This window comes from Staurois parvus, unplaced genomic scaffold (assembly GCF_062004578.1).
Source record: "Staurois parvus isolate SC_StPar_1 unplaced genomic scaffold, SC_StPar_1.0 ptg000362l, whole genome shotgun sequence".
Taxonomy (NCBI): Eukaryota; Metazoa; Chordata; class Amphibia; order Anura; family Ranidae; genus Staurois; species Staurois parvus.
Window position 1 is genome coordinate 12,723,955 of NW_028318158.1, and position 15,738 is coordinate 12,739,692.

The following is a 15,738-nucleotide window of genomic DNA, read 5'->3' on the forward strand; positions in this document are numbered from 1 at the left end:
GCTGTGCATGGTAACCAATCAGCTTCTAACTTCAAGCTGTCCAATTAAGCTTTGGCAATAAAACCTGGAAGCTGATTGGTTTCTATGTAGAGCGGTTCGAGATTTTCCACTCTCCAGTTTTAGTAAGATAACCCCCTATGGGTCCCTATCCTCGGGAATCAGACCTGGACCCTTGGGCACAGCATTCTGCATTGTCCAGATAGCTGGGAATACGAATCCAGTCCTTTGATTGTCTCTTCCCTGCTACATAGATGACAAATGCAGAATGTTAATCTGAATGGCCTGAGCACATACAGCCATCAATCCATAGAAATCACTTAGAAAGCTTCTGTACATTAGCTGCCCACGTAGGCTATCCTTATATGGAGTGAAGACAGGAGAGGGGATATCCCTTTGGACCACCCCTTTGGCGAAAATAAATCAGTGCTGCATTAGCTCAATCCCATCCAAAACCCAGCCAAGCCTGCAAGGCAACCCAACCCCTCCATACACCATGCCATTCTTCTTTGCCTCCATCCCTATGATCCCTACATACAGATATTAGCAAAACGTGCATTGGAAAAAAAATGCGATGTATTGCAGCATTGTACAGCAGACGATGACTCAAGCTCCCCCAGCCTGCTCCCTCCCCACCATCCCCCGCCCCATGATAGATGTCTATTAAAAGCTGCTGACGTCAAGAAGGACGGCCATCTTTGATAAGGGCAGAGCTCCTTTTTTCCATTGAAGAAGAAGACTCGAGGAGGTCAGGATCGCTGCTGCTTGCCTCCCTGCAGCTCCATCCTCCAGAAGGTTATTGAGTGATCTAGACTTTACTGCTCCTTGCTGGATCTGACACCCTCAGAGACAAGGTAAAGGGAGCCTGTCCTCCATGGGGGGTTCTCTGTCTAGATTTGGTTTTGCCTTTTTTGTGCTAAGCTGCTTAGATGGGGAAGGAAGTCCTGTTATGTGACGGCTGATGCAGCCAACAAATCTGAGCTCTTGCTGTTTAACCTGCAGGCTGTGCGATCCTGAGAAGGCTGAGCAGATTGCATGGAGGGCTTTATTGCTGTGTGCTGGGGGGGAGGGGGCGGTGGTGCCCAGCACAGGCTCGGTCTGCTGCGGCGATGGGAGCCCGGGGTGATTGATGAGGAGCGGAGTGCGGGCTGTGTGCTGGTGGGCGGATTCAGCACCATGGACAGCTCCACTGCAGAGCCAGTGCGGCCATCTCCTGCACCATACAGGAGATCTACCCACCGACCTACACCACAGCGACCGGGCAGCACAGGAGATCGACCAGGCAACACAGGAGATCTACCGGGCAGCATACAGGAGATCTACCAGGCAGCACAGGAGATCTACCAGGCAGCATACAGGAGATCTACCAGGCAGCAGAGGAGATCTATCAGGCAGCGGAGATCTACCAGGCAGCAGAGGAGATCTACCAGGCAGCCTACAGGAGATCTACCAGGCAGCATACAGGAGATCTACCAGGCAGCACAGGAGATCTACCAGGCAGCAGAGGGGATCTACCAGGCAGCATACAAGAGATCTACCAGGCAGCAGAGAGATCTACCAGGCAGCAGAGGAGATCTACCAGGCAGCATACAGGAGATCGACCAGGCAGCAGAGAGGAGATCTACCAGGCAGCAGAGAGGAGATCTACCAGGCAGCATACAGGAGATCTACCAGGCAGCAGAGAGATCTACCAGGCAGCAGAGAGGAGATCTACCAGGCAGCATACAGGAGATCGACCAGGTAGCAGAGAGGAGATCTACCAGGCAGCAGAGAGGAGATCTACCAGGCAGTAGAGAGATCTACCAGGCAGCAGAGAGGAGATCTATCAGGCAACAGAGAAGAGATCTACCAGGCAGAAGAGGAGATCTACCAGGCAGCAGAGAGATCTACCAGGCAGCATACAGGAGATCTGCCAGGCAGCAGAGAGGAGATCTACCAGGCAGCAGAGATGAGATCTACCAGGCAGCAGAGGAGATCTACCAGGCAACTGAGAGGAGATCTATCAGGCAGCAGAGAGGAGATCGACCAGGCAACAGAGAGGAGATCTAAAATGCAGCATAGAGGAGATATACTAACTAGAGATCTGTCAGGCAGCATACAAGAGATCTGATAACCTTTAAGGGCTGAGATAGATTGCATGGTATATAGGTGCCGACAATAGAGGAGATCTACAAAGCTGCATAGAGGAGATCTACTAACTATAGATCTAACAGACAGCATAGAAGAGATCTGATACCTATTAAGGGCTTCGATAGACTGCATGGTATAGAAGTGCCAGTAATAAAGGAGATCTAATAAGCAGCATAGAGGAACTCTATCATTCAGCATAGAGGAGATCGACCAACCATAGATCTAACAGGGAGCATAGCGGAGATCTACCAACCATAGATCTAACAGGCAGCATAGTGGTGATCTACCAACCATAGATCTAACAGGCAGCATAGTGGTGATCTACCAACCATAGAACTCAGTCTGCACAGAGGGGATCTAATACCTATTAAGGACTTAGATAGATTGCATGGTATATAAATGCCATTAAAAGTGGAGATCTAATAAGCAGCATAGAGGAGATTTACTAAGCAGCAAAGAGGTGATCTACCAGGCAGCATAGAAGAGATCCACTAGACAGCATAGAGATGATCTCTTCCAGCCTAGAGACAACCTGCCAAGCATCACGGAGATGATCTACTAGGCAAGCAGATCACACCTAGAGCCAGCTGATGGTATCCTTGATCAATCTGCTTCAGCCTACTACAAATCCATTCAATGCAGAATGTGCAGCCAGATTTGCTGTAACCTGCAGCCAGTCCTCCCCATTGAACTTCAAGGCATTGCAGTCTGATGGCCATTATTTCATGTATGATTGACATCACATTTAGAGAGACAGGTAGGGAGGGTTCAGACAGATCTGCGTAGTTGCGTCTAAAAGCCTGCGAAGCTGACGGATTTATGTGCTGGGGCATTAGTAATTACTGCTGGTTTTGTTACCCACTAGTAGGAAAGCAAGGGGGGAGGGGATCTGCATTACAGCTCAAGTAAGGGAGGGGAGGAGGGGGCAAAGCCAGAGCTGCCCCTCTAGGGGGCGTGCTGGAGGCTCCTTCCTACAGATGCAGGTTTGTCTATAAAGAGATGGGTTTGCTGCCAGCCACATCCATACATCATAAATGTCTTATTGGGTTCACAGTTGACGTCATGCTAGCCTTAATCCGTCTTGAAATGCTGTTCATGTGCCATCCATTATTTTATTAGGTGAAATACTGATTATATAATAGCCTCAAGTGCTGCTGGGCATCTGTGAGCGTCAGTGCATTGGCATTGTGTGCCACCTTTAATGGGCATATTGCCAATTGCCTTGAAAACAGCCATTAATCTGCAGGTGCTGGGAAACAGATTGCAATCATTAGGAGGGAGAGAGCAACAGTCACGTCGGTGATATTCTCATGGAGGACCCCACCCCAGCACTGCGACTCTGAAATAAACTTACATTAAGGATCACAGGGATCTACCGGATTGTTTTCCTTTTTTTGAATGGGATACACCTTACACAACAGCATTTTGGTCTGTGTTGGATTGTATGTCTCGATAGCAATAAAAAAGAAAAGAAAAAAAAAGACAGACGTGAAATATAATAACTATGCTCTCTCTCTCTCTTTCTCTGTCCATATACTATATATATATATATATATATGTGTGTGTGCTTTTTATCCCAATTTTTTGCACATAACACTTTCCGAAAGGTTTGTTGTATGAGAAGATGACAAGACTGTCAATGACCAGGCTCGATAATGATGTAATTTTTCATACTTTGATTTTTAAATCTTTTATGATTATTCTCAGCGTGTTTTTGTTATTTAAAGACTTTTTTTTAAGACGATTGATTTTTTTTGTAAATTATAGCACCACCTACAGAAGATATTATAGCTTGACATTTATTCATATCTTTATCATTCTGCTGTAGTATACATCCATGTCCGAAAGAATGGTACGTTGACAAGATGTTGTAGTAAATTATTGATCTCTGATGGGGACATGTTACAATAGAAATGGCCAAATCATGCAGCGATTATGGCTATACATATATTAAATATGATAGAGAAGCAGTTGTTGTTTGATGTACATGACAGGGAAGTGGAAGGCTATGGATTATTCGAATGAAGAACACTTTATGTGTTTTTTTTCAATGCATCATATGGTGCAACATTGCAGATGTGAGAACAGTTATCAAAGTGCAAGGCACACATAGAGGAAATGGGAAGGAACTGCAGTAATAGATATTGTGTTTTGTGTCTTTTGGTAGAGATCAATAGGTCAGCATCCAACACAAAATAACTCCCACTGGGACACAAATGATGATAACTTAATGTCAGGAGTATTAATAACGTTCTATGCAGATAATTCACTTTTCTAATGATGTAAAACTATTGCCCAGCTAGGATTGTTTCATATACAAAGGCAAAAAAAAATCAATCATGATGTGTATGCAGCAAAAACAACCAATCACCTTTCACTAGTTTAAACAAGGAAAATGAATGAAATTAGCACATTTTAGGCTGATGTAATGAAATGAAAAGCAAGGCACAAATTGTAACAACCCATATTAACATATAAGTAATAATTATTCATCTTTCTGACTGTTCTGTGTCTGGAGAATGATAACTGTTTGCTATGGGTTACTGCATTTTGGTCAGTGGTCTTTATTCAATAAACATTCATAAAATGGGTAGGGCTCACTTAGGGTTCCTTCAAAAGTTGCCAGGGGTTCCTTGAGTTGTGTCTAATTGACCTCCCATTCAATGGTGGTGTAACTACAGCCATAGCAGACCATATACTGCAATGTGTTAGAGGAGCACAATGAGCCCAGGACTAATTGACTGAACAGTGGTCAGTTGCAATTGGCAATTTATCGTTTTTTAAATCCCATTCCCAGATTGATATAAAGATTGCTGTGGCAGTACAGTAGTGCACAGGGGTATAGAAAAGAATCACCCCCCCCTCCTTTCAAATATTCACATTTTGTTGCTTCGTAGCCTGAAATGAAGACAGACACAGTTTTTGTTTTATCCAGTTGTTTTTACTCAGTACCACTTATAACATCCAAGAGTAAGATATATCACCAACATGTCAGAAAAAAATAAAAAAAATAAAAAAACAGAATCACTGGGTTGAAAAAAAGGATCACCCCCCCTCCTAAAATGACTTGTAAACTCAATCAGATGTAGCTAAGCACCTTCTCAGTAGCACACAAAGCCATTTGACTTTCAAGTGTGATCAGCTGTGGTCAACTATCGGTGGCAAGGTACTGTCAAAAGATTTCTGGGATAAAGTCGTGGAAAGGCACAAGCCAGGAGATGAGTACAAAAAAAATTCAAAGGCTTTATCAATGCCTAGAAGCACACTGAAGACTATTATAAGTGGAAGGTATTTGGTACAACACAGACCCTCCACAGATCACGACGTCGCTTCAAACTGGATGAAAGGGTCAAGAGGAAACTGGTCAGAGAGGCTACCAAGAGGCCTACAGCAACTTTCAAGCAGTTACAGGAATTTATGACAAAGAGTGGTCATTCTGTGCATGTGACAACAATATCACAAATTCTCCACCAATGTGGCTTGTATGGAAGGGTTGCAAGAAAAAAGCCGCTCCTCAAGAAAGGCCACATGCAGTCACCACTGAGCTTTGCCAAAATGCACCTTGAAGATTCTGAGGCCACATGGAAAAAGGTGTTATGGTCAGATGAGACTAAAATTATATTATTTGTCCTAATCGATATATCTGGCAGAAATTCAATACAGCTCACCATCCAAATAATATCGTTCCTACAGCAAATCAAGGAGGTGGTAATATCCTGTTATGAGGGGAGGGGGAGGGGGGGTTTCTGCAGTAGGGACTGCAGCACTTGTAAAGATAGAAGGAAAAATGGATGGGGCAAAATACCATCAAATTCTTGTGGACAATTCGCTGCTCTTTGCCAGAAAGTTGTCAATGGGAAGAGGGTTTACCTTCCAGCAGGACAATGACCCAAAGCACACAGCAAAAATTACCACACAGTGGTTGGAGAAAAAGGTGAGTGTCCTTGTATGGCCTAGTCAGAGCCCAGACTTAAACCCCATTGAAAATCTGTGGAATGACATGAAGACTGCAGTCTACAAACGGTCACCATCAAATGTAACTGAACTTGAGCAATTCTGCAAACAAGAGTGGACAAATATTGTAAAGTCTAGATGTGAAAACAGACTAAAGGCTGGAATTAAAGCAAAAGGTGGTTCAATACTGACACAATGGGGTGATCCTTTTTCCAACTCCTTTTTCCAGTGATTTCTGTTTTTTTTTTTATTTATTCTGACATGATGTTTTATCTTTCACTTGGATGTTATAAATTGCACTGAGTAAATACATCTGGGTAAAACAAAACTGTGTCTGTCTTCATTCCAGACGACAAAGCAAGAAAATGTGATTCATTTAAAGGGGGTGTTCTTTTCTATACCCACTGTATGAGGATGTTAAGGGGTTCAAGGTTTTGCAGCGCATTGGCAGGCCTTTATAGACTTTGTATAATGAAAGAAGAGTTCAGTAAGCTTTGGAGCTTAGCTACTTTTGAAATGTTTAGTAGCTCAGTAGCTTGAGTGAGATTAGCTACTTGTGAACTAATTCATCCATTAATGTTTTGGCAGATGTTATAAAGATTTGATCACATGTCCTATGCAATTAAAAATATGTGCCCTTCAGTACTCAGAAAAGGAAAAGCCTGGAGCACTCTTACTAGCTAATAATCTGGAGACAAAATATCAAAGCATGTATAAGATGCAGACAAATTATAATCCTTCCTTTATAGTGGCTATACATTTATATTGGCCATACATGTTACTGTCTCCTTGTACAATCACTCTACAGTTTTCTTTACATTTTTAAAAACTTTAGGATGTTAAGGCCTACCTAAAACATCCATTCATTTTGTATCAAATAACCAGTCCAGTTCTCTACCTAGTCTAAAGCAGTGGCTGTCAACTTTCTTGAGATGGTGGGTCTCAGGTGTGGCCTCTGACGTCACCTAAGGGCCACAGAAAAAAAATTCAGTGCATATTCAGTGTAAGAGCCAGAAGGAGCACAAAAGGATATAGTAAAAGACTAATGGCATGATACAGGAGATGGTCAGAGGCCATAGACCTGATACAAGAAATGGTCAGAGACTGCAGACATGATACAAGAGATGGTTAGAGGCCACAGACATGATACAAGAAATGGTCAGAGACTTCAGACATGATACAAGAGGTGGTTAGAGGCCACAGACATGATACAAGAAATGGTCAGAGACTGCAGATATAATACAAGAAATGGTCAGAGACTGCAGATATGCTGCTTTAAAACTGTCAAGGACTGAGAAAATGCTGTAGCAGTTGTTGGAGACTAGAGACAGGTTTCAGGGGAAAATCATTGAGTAGTGACATATTACAAGTAGTGACACATTTTACTGTCTGTAGAGAACCTAAGGGCCGAAAAAAAGTGTCAGGTCAGGTCAGAAAGAGGTCCCTGGATCACAGGTTGGGCACCAGAGATCTAATGAGTCTAAAGGATATTTGTAGTTGTTTGATGAAGGGTTTAAACATAGTATTGATTTATTGAATATGGGAAAAATGTTAAAGACCAAACTCTTGGAGTACCTAGTGGTTGATCCATGTATCTGCTATAGCTGTACTAATTCAGCTTTAGTTGCTTGAAAAACTGCTTGTCTTGGCAGGCCCAGAGTAAATGCACCTCTGCTAAAACATTGTATGCTGCAGTGCTGGATATTTATCAGTAGCAACATTTTAGCAGTGTGTTACTTTTTACAACAGTGTTTGAAGACCAGTTGGCCCTGTAATATTTTTGCTAAGAGGCCCCATTATTTATACCTGCTCCCTTAATGAACAACTTTGTATTTGATATATAGTTACAAAGTTAGTCTGGCTGAAAAAAGAAAAAAGTCCATCCAGTTCAACCATAAAAAAAAAAAAAGTTATAATCCTATACCCACAGTTGATCCAGAGGAAGGCAAAAAACCAAGCAAAGCATGATCCAATTTGCTTCTTAAGGGGAAAAAATTCCTTCCTGATCCCCCGAGAGGCAATTGGGTATTCCCTGGATCAACTTTACCTATAAATGTTAGTAATCAGTTATATTCAAGAAAGAATCCAGGCCTTTTTTAAAACAATCCACTGAGCTGGCCAGAACCAACTCTTCGGACTATGGGAGTCTATTCCACATTTTCACAGCTCTTACTGTGAAGAAATCTTTCTGTATTTGAAGATTAAATTTATTTTCCTCCAGACGTAAAGAGTGCCCCCTTGTGCTCTGTGATGACGTCAGGGTGAATAACTCTACACCGAGTTCACTATATGAACCACTGATGTATTTATACATGGTGATCATATCCCCCCTTAATCTCCTCTTCTCAAGAGAGAATAAATTCAGTTCCTCTAATCTTTCCTCATAGCTGAGCTCCTCCATGCCTCTTATCAGTTTGGTTGCTCTTCTCTGTACTTTCTCCAGTTCCCCAATGTTCTTTTTGTGAATTGGTGCCCAAAACTGAACTGCATATTCCAAATGAGGTCTTACTAATGATTTGTACAGGGGCAAAATGATATCTCTCTCTCTCTGGAGTCTATACCTCTTTTAATACAAGAGAGGATTTTGCTCGCTTTACAAACCTCAGCTTGGCATTGCATGCCATTATTTAGCTTGTGATCTACCATAACCTTCTCCACCATTGATTCCCCCAGTTGTACCCCCCCCTAGTATGTATGATGCATGCATATTCTTAGTCCCCAAGTGCATAACCTTACATTTATCAACATTAAACATCATCTGCCACATAGTTGCCCAATTATATTTAATTATTGAGGTCGGCTTGTAAATTGGAGACATCCTGTAAGGACGTTATTCCACTGCACAGCTTGGTGTCATCTGCAAAGATTGTAGTATTGTTAATCCCAGACCCTATATAGTTTATAAATATATTAAAAAGTAAGGGTCCCAACACTGTTTTATTATGTTTTATTGCACTTACTGAATTGTATAGTTTCCAGAGATTCCTATATGCCAAATAGTCATACCTCAGGGTTTCCTCCTTACAGTGTCACTTGAGGCAACAATGAAAGGCCTTTCCCAATGCCTGTCAAACCCACTACTAATATAGCCGTACCTTCAGGTAGACTGGCACATTTTGCATTGTAGATGCTAGAAAAACAGCAGAAAAGAAAACAATCTCATCTTGTATCGTGGAGGAAATGGCCCTGGCCTTACCAGTACAGTCTAAGGAGTTTATTTTTAAGCAGTGAATCTGACATTCACCAAACATTCACTGCAGGTGAGTCTTCTGTGTGCCTGTGTTTTAAAGCAAACTTTACTCTCCAAACCTAAAAACTACTAGTGCATGCAGATCTGCTTGCTAAACCAAAACCAAAAACATATTACATTCTTTGTTATTGTGCACTTAAAAGATATTAAAGTGGAGTTACACTTACTCTGTAAAAAAATAAAAGTCAGCAGCTACAAAAACTGTAGCTGCTGACATTTAGAAAACAGCCACTCACCTGTCCCACAATCCCACGTTGCCCCCGCAGCACCCCGTTTCACCAGCCGCCCAGTATTCCAGGAGGCCGGCATCTTCAGTGTGGGCACCCGGCTGCAACAGCTTGCGGCTTCACAGCCGGGTGCCCACAGCGCTTCCTGAATGGCCCCGTCGTCTTCTGGGACCTGTCACGTGTCCCAAAAGACTTTGGGGAGGGAGGGTAGGAGGCCATCTTCCGTTTTCGATTGCCTAGGCAATCGCAGCGGAAGTGGGAGCAGGTACCTGCCAAATTCAGGTAGCCACCCCCCCCCGCTCCCCGAAGGTGCCAATCCTTAATGGGGAGCGGGGGACCAATCTTTAAAGTGGAACTTTCCCCTTTTGGGTGGAACTCCGCTTTAACTTTGTGCCTCTCTGGAGGCTCTGGCAATGTAGCCCTGGCCTCGCATGTTCCCTCAGGAAGGCTACGTCACCAGTGCCTTCCTGGCAGCTCTCCTGTGTATAGAGTGGGCTATCACGAGATTTCAGTAAAACTCTTGAAATTTTTGGATGACATGTAATCTTACGTGTGTGTAATCAGGCAGATAACAAGATAAAACTGAATTACCAAAAACCCACAAGATTTTGTGAGTTAATGCATGGACCTGTTTATGCCTCCTACTCACATAGCAGATGTCATTGGTGGGTCAGCTTAAAAATTGCAGAAGAGAAGTTGGCCGCTGATAATGTCTTTTTAGAAATGGCTTGGGTTTCCTTGGGATATAGTGAAATACAAAAAAATTAGCTTTGAATGTATTTATTCATTTTACTGTGTTTATTTAATGGATGCTGGCAATTAAATATGAAGGGGGGTTGATATAAATCAAAGTGATTTATTTACCCCCATTGATTGGTGAAAGTCCCATTCACAGCTTTATAAATGCTCTCCCAAGTGTAGCCAGCTTTGTCCTTATAGGAATCTTGGTACTGCAAAGACAGTGGAATGAAGCTCTTATGTCTCATTTATTTATTGGTTGTGTTAGCAAAATGTAATTAGGAGGAAAATGTTATGTAGTCATTTTCCTAGCAGCATTTATTAAATAAGGTCAGATGTATTTGCATAGTCAGCGGATCAATACACCCTCAATCAGGTTGGACATTTAAGCATTGTATATACTGTATATTACTTAAGTGTAACTCAAGCTAAAAGCAATATAGGATCAGCATCAGTAAAAAAGGAAGATACGGCCATTACTCCTGCTTTATGCACAGTATGAAAATGTCAAATCGGCAACATACATATTTAATGGATTAAATGAAGGTCAGAACAAATTCCAAGAAGGATAGTGATGCAGTAAAGGGCTGCAGTAATAACTGATTCAAGCAGTTTGCCTATGATAAGGCAGTTAGTACCCAAGATGTAATATATCTGCACTGGCCTGGATAATAAGCAGGATACAGCTTATGACAACTGAGCAAATTGATGCATGCTGAGCATTCAAAGTGATGGGCAAAACAAACCCTATCATTTTCATGTAGAAGACAAATTTAAAGGAGTACTCTGGTCAAGCATTAACATTTGGCTCTTAAACTGACTAATGGGACACAGTGAGCATGGTTTCCCTGCTCGGACTATAGCTGTCATTATCTCCATCTTCTAAATGGCCTGGGATGTAAACCTGTGAAAATGCATGCCAGGTGGTACAATGGTTCAAGCATCGCCCTCCCTCTTAGCCCACTTTAGCTTCACCCACACAAACTGGATTATACAGTCAGGTCCATAAATATTGGGACATTGACACAATTCTAACATTTTTGACTCTATACACCACCACAATGGATTTGAAATGAAACGAACAAGATGTGCTTTAACTGCAGACTGTCAGCTTTAATTTGAGGGTATTTACATCCAAATCAGGTGAACAGTGTAGGAATTACAACAGTTTGCATATCTGCCTCCCACTTGTTAAGGGACCAAAAGAAATGGGACAGAATAATAATCATAAATAAAACTTTCACTTTTTAATACTTGGTTGCAAATCCTTTGCAGTCAATTACAGCCTGAAGTGTGGAACGCATAGACATCACCAGACGTCGGGTTTCATCCCTGGTGATGCTCTGCCAGGCCTCTACTGCAACTGTCTTAAGTTCCTGCTTGTTCTTGGGGCATTTTCCCTTCAGTTTTGTCTTTAGCAAGTGAAATGCATGCTCAATCGGATTCAGGTCAGGTGATTGACTTGGCCATTGCATACCATTCCACTTCTTTCCCTTAAAAAACTCTTTGGTTGCTTTTGCAGTATGCTTTGGGTCATTGTCCATCTGCACTGTGAAGCGGCGTCCAATGAGTTCTGAAGCATTTGGCTGAATATGAGTAGATAATATTGCCCGAAACACTTCAGAATTCATCCTGCTGCTTTTGTCAGCAGTCGCATCATCAATAAATACAAGAGAACCAGTTCCATTGGCAGCCATACATGCCCACGCCATGACACTACCACCACCATGCTTCACTGATGAGGTGGTATGCTTAGGATCATGAGCAGTTCCTTTCCTTCTCCATACTCTTCTCTTCCCATCACTCTGGTACAAGTTGATCTTGGTCTCATCTGTCCATAGGATGTTGTTGCAGAACTGTGAAGGCTTTTTTAGATGTCGTTTGGCAAACTCTAATCTGGCCTTCCTGTTTTTGAGGCTCACCAATGGTTTACATCTTGTGGTGAACCCTCTGTATTCACTCTGGTGAAGTCTTGATTGTTGACTTTGACACACATACACCTACCTCCTGGAGAGTGTTCTTGATCTGGCCAACTGTTGTGAAGGGTGTTTTCTTCACCAGGGAAACAATTCTTCGGTCATCCACCACAGTTGTTTTCCGTGGTCTTCCGGGTCTTTGGATGTTGCTGAGCTCACCGGTGCATTCCTTCTTTTTAAGAATGTTCCAAACAGTTGTTTTGGCCACGCCTAATGTTTTTGCTATCTCTTTGATGGGTTTGTTTTGTTTTTTCAGCCTAAAGATGGCTTGCTTCACTGATAGTGACAGCTCTTTGGATCTCATCTTGAGAGTTGACAGCAACAGATTCCAAATGCAAATAGCACACTTGAAATGAACTCTGGACCATTTATCTGCTCATTGTAATTGGGATAATGAAGGAATAACACACACCTGGCCATGGAACAGCTGAGAAGCCAATTGTCCCATTACTTTTGGTCTCTTAACAAGTGGGAGGCACGTATGCAAACTGTTGTAATTCCTACACCGTTCACCTGATTTGGATGTAAATACCCTCAAATTAAAGCTGACAGTCTGCAGTTAAAGCACATCTTGTTTGTTTCATTTCAAACCATTGTGGTGGTGTATAGAGCCAAAAATGTTAGAAATGTGTTGATGTCCCAATATTTATGGACCTGACTGTAAGAGCAAGTTCCCACTATGGAATCATATGACAAGAGGCTGCAGCCTGGCCGAGAATAACTTTTTTATAAGGATTTTATGAACTGTCTGACAACCTTCCCAAAAGACCTTTAGTAGCTCAGTGACTGTTGACCAAAGTTAGACTACAGTACCATAGATATTTGTATTATTATTATTACAGGCACTTGTATAGCACTGTCAATTTATGCAGAGCTTTACACATGTATTGTACATTCACATCAATCCCTGCCCTCAAGGAGCTTACAATCTAACTCACATTCATGCATACACACATACTATGGCCAGTATAGACAGGAGCCAATTAACCTACCAGCATGTCTTTGGAGTGTGGGAGGAAACCACAGTACCCGGAGGAAACCCACTCCCTAGATCACGTTCTCATCCATCCCCTATCAAGGACAAACTGGGTTATATTCTGCAAGAAATTGTGCATAAAGATCAAAATTAAAACAAGATGAAAGTTTAAAAAGCTTGCAATATTAGCATTCTTATTTGCTCAATATAATATATCATTTTGCCTTTTTTTTGGCTTTTCTACTTGTGTATCAGTCTTCGTAATCACTCTGCAGTACTTAGACTGGGCATAATTAGGAGCCAATCTGCTGAGTACATGTTGACAGGAGGGAGAAGCAGAGTGGTGTCTCATCAGTGTGCTGCTGTTTCTTGGTTGTCCAATCAGCAGGCAGGGGGTGTACTCTTAAAGTGTGATTAAACTCACATAATTAAAAACTATCAATAAATGCTGTATTACATGCTGTTCATACTCAGTCACCATGGGGTTAATTTTCTGTATTGTGCAAAAAAACTGGTTGATCCTGCTGTTATCCGTTCTCCCCCTCTTGTTTCATGTCCCCAGTGCAGTTGGGGATTTTGCAGAGCAGTGTTGGCAGGTAGTGTACATGCTGAGTTTTCAGTGAATTTCTGCGCAGAGCATTTCCTCCCTATCACATCTGAGCAGCCCATGTGACTATAGAGTCACACATGTGGGCATATATACAATGGTAAATGACAGCCCCCTCCCTCCTCCTTTTCCATGCCTTCTAACCAGCTAAACACAATGGGGGTGGGACGTTACATCTTCACCTTCCTCTCCTTCCTATTCTAAAACAGTGGTGTCCAACTTTTGTCTTTCATTGGAAGAAGAAACATTGTCTTGGGCCACACATAACATACACAGAATACACAATAAATGCACAATAAGGATAGCTGATGAGCAGAAAAAGTCAGGCAGATCACAAGTTAACCATCAATGCTTTAGATTATTCTAGCAATTCTCAATGAATTATCAAGGTGCTCATCAGATATTTTGGTTCTAATTTTTCCTTTCACGCGTTTCATCGTTGAAAATAGTTGCTCACAAATATAGGTGCTGCTGAAAATTGATGACATGAATAAGGCGTGATTGTGAAGAGTGGGAGATTTTTTTTTATAAAAGTCCAGTAATGAGACACTATCAAATTTTTCTTGGCCTCATGTGTTTGATAAGTGAAAACACATTTTTACAAAAATGTTTTTAAGTAAGTGTCTGATTTTGTTTTGGGCCACATTCATAGCCATCTTGGGCTGCAGGTTGGACACCCCTGTTCTAAAAAACAGGCTGGAGTGGTGTGACACAGCCTCTAACTGGCAGCCATCCACCCACACCATGTCATTACCAAAAATAATAAAGATTTGGTTTCAAATATATATTTGTATGACAAATTAAAACAGTTTATTGATATTATGTAGTTTTACTCTGTATCCCAGAACATGTAGCAGATGACTAGAAGCTCCTCCTGCCACTATTTCCCTGTGGAGGGGCTGGGAAAGAGTTGGGTTTTGTGACAGCTGTATATCGATTAGGAAAAAAGGTACTTTGTTTTTTGTTTTTTTTAAAGAAAACAATTACAGTGCCATCATCCCCATACAGAAAGAAAAGAAACAATGCAAATTAAACAGTGTGTTTAGTATTACTTTAACTAAACTGTGCTGCTGCTGCAGTGGTGGCCAAAGATCTGGCTATGCTGTCTGGGCCACACTGAAACAGAAATCCATTGTCATCTAAAAACAGTAAAATGATCTGATCTGGCCTCTATAACATTTGCCAAATTCATAATAAATAAACTTGTTTCTGTTTCTTGATTGTCCTATCAGCAGACTGAAGGTGTTCTGTTAACCAAACTATACTCCTGCTGCAGTGCTGGTTAGGGACCTGGCTATGCTGTCTGGCAGAGTTGTCTGGATTTCAAGGCTGTCTGCACTGAAATAAAAATCCATTGTCCCATAAAAACCGCAAAACAATTTGCTCTGACCTCTATAACATTCACCAAATTTATAATAAGTACATTTTAATGTTTGTGAGATCTGTATTTGTTATTGAAGAGTGAGGCATGCACATGTACGACAGCAAATGCTTCTTGTTCTAGTGAACACTTTTAATTATTACTATAGGGAATGATCCAATCCTGTAGCTAATAAGGAGCACATTTTTAGTGAGCTGGTCATTTGCTGTCTTCTGCTATTACGTGTGTGCCTGCCATCTTTGTACTACATCACACTGATGAGCAACACATCTCAAGGAAAAAGCAGAAAACACATACACTCTATCATTATGTTAACACACATAGGTTCAGGTAGTGCTGACAGTGCAGGCTAATCACACTCTATTGATTTGCACGATGCTGTAGTCTAACATAATTATTCACTGGGACCCCGAGAAGGGGGGAGATTTCAGCATGGGGGAGAACAGGGGGCTCTCACTAAAGATGCTTAATGCTAATGCTGGAAAGTGAAAGGCCCTGATAA

General features: G+C 41.8%; 1 protein-coding gene across 2 annotated transcripts in view; it reads left to right on the forward strand.

The window, feature by feature from the left end:
• The first annotated feature begins 693 nt into the window (after positions 1–693).
• Positions 694–15,738, forward strand: part of SNAP25 (synaptosome associated protein 25) — a 151,555-nt gene continuing 136,510 nt past the window's right edge. For both annotated transcript variants that reach the window (XM_089685123.1, XM_089685122.1), the window contains exon 1: positions 694–851. The gene's annotated coding sequence lies outside the window, so the exon portion shown is untranslated. The remainder of the gene's footprint in view (positions 852–15,738) is intronic.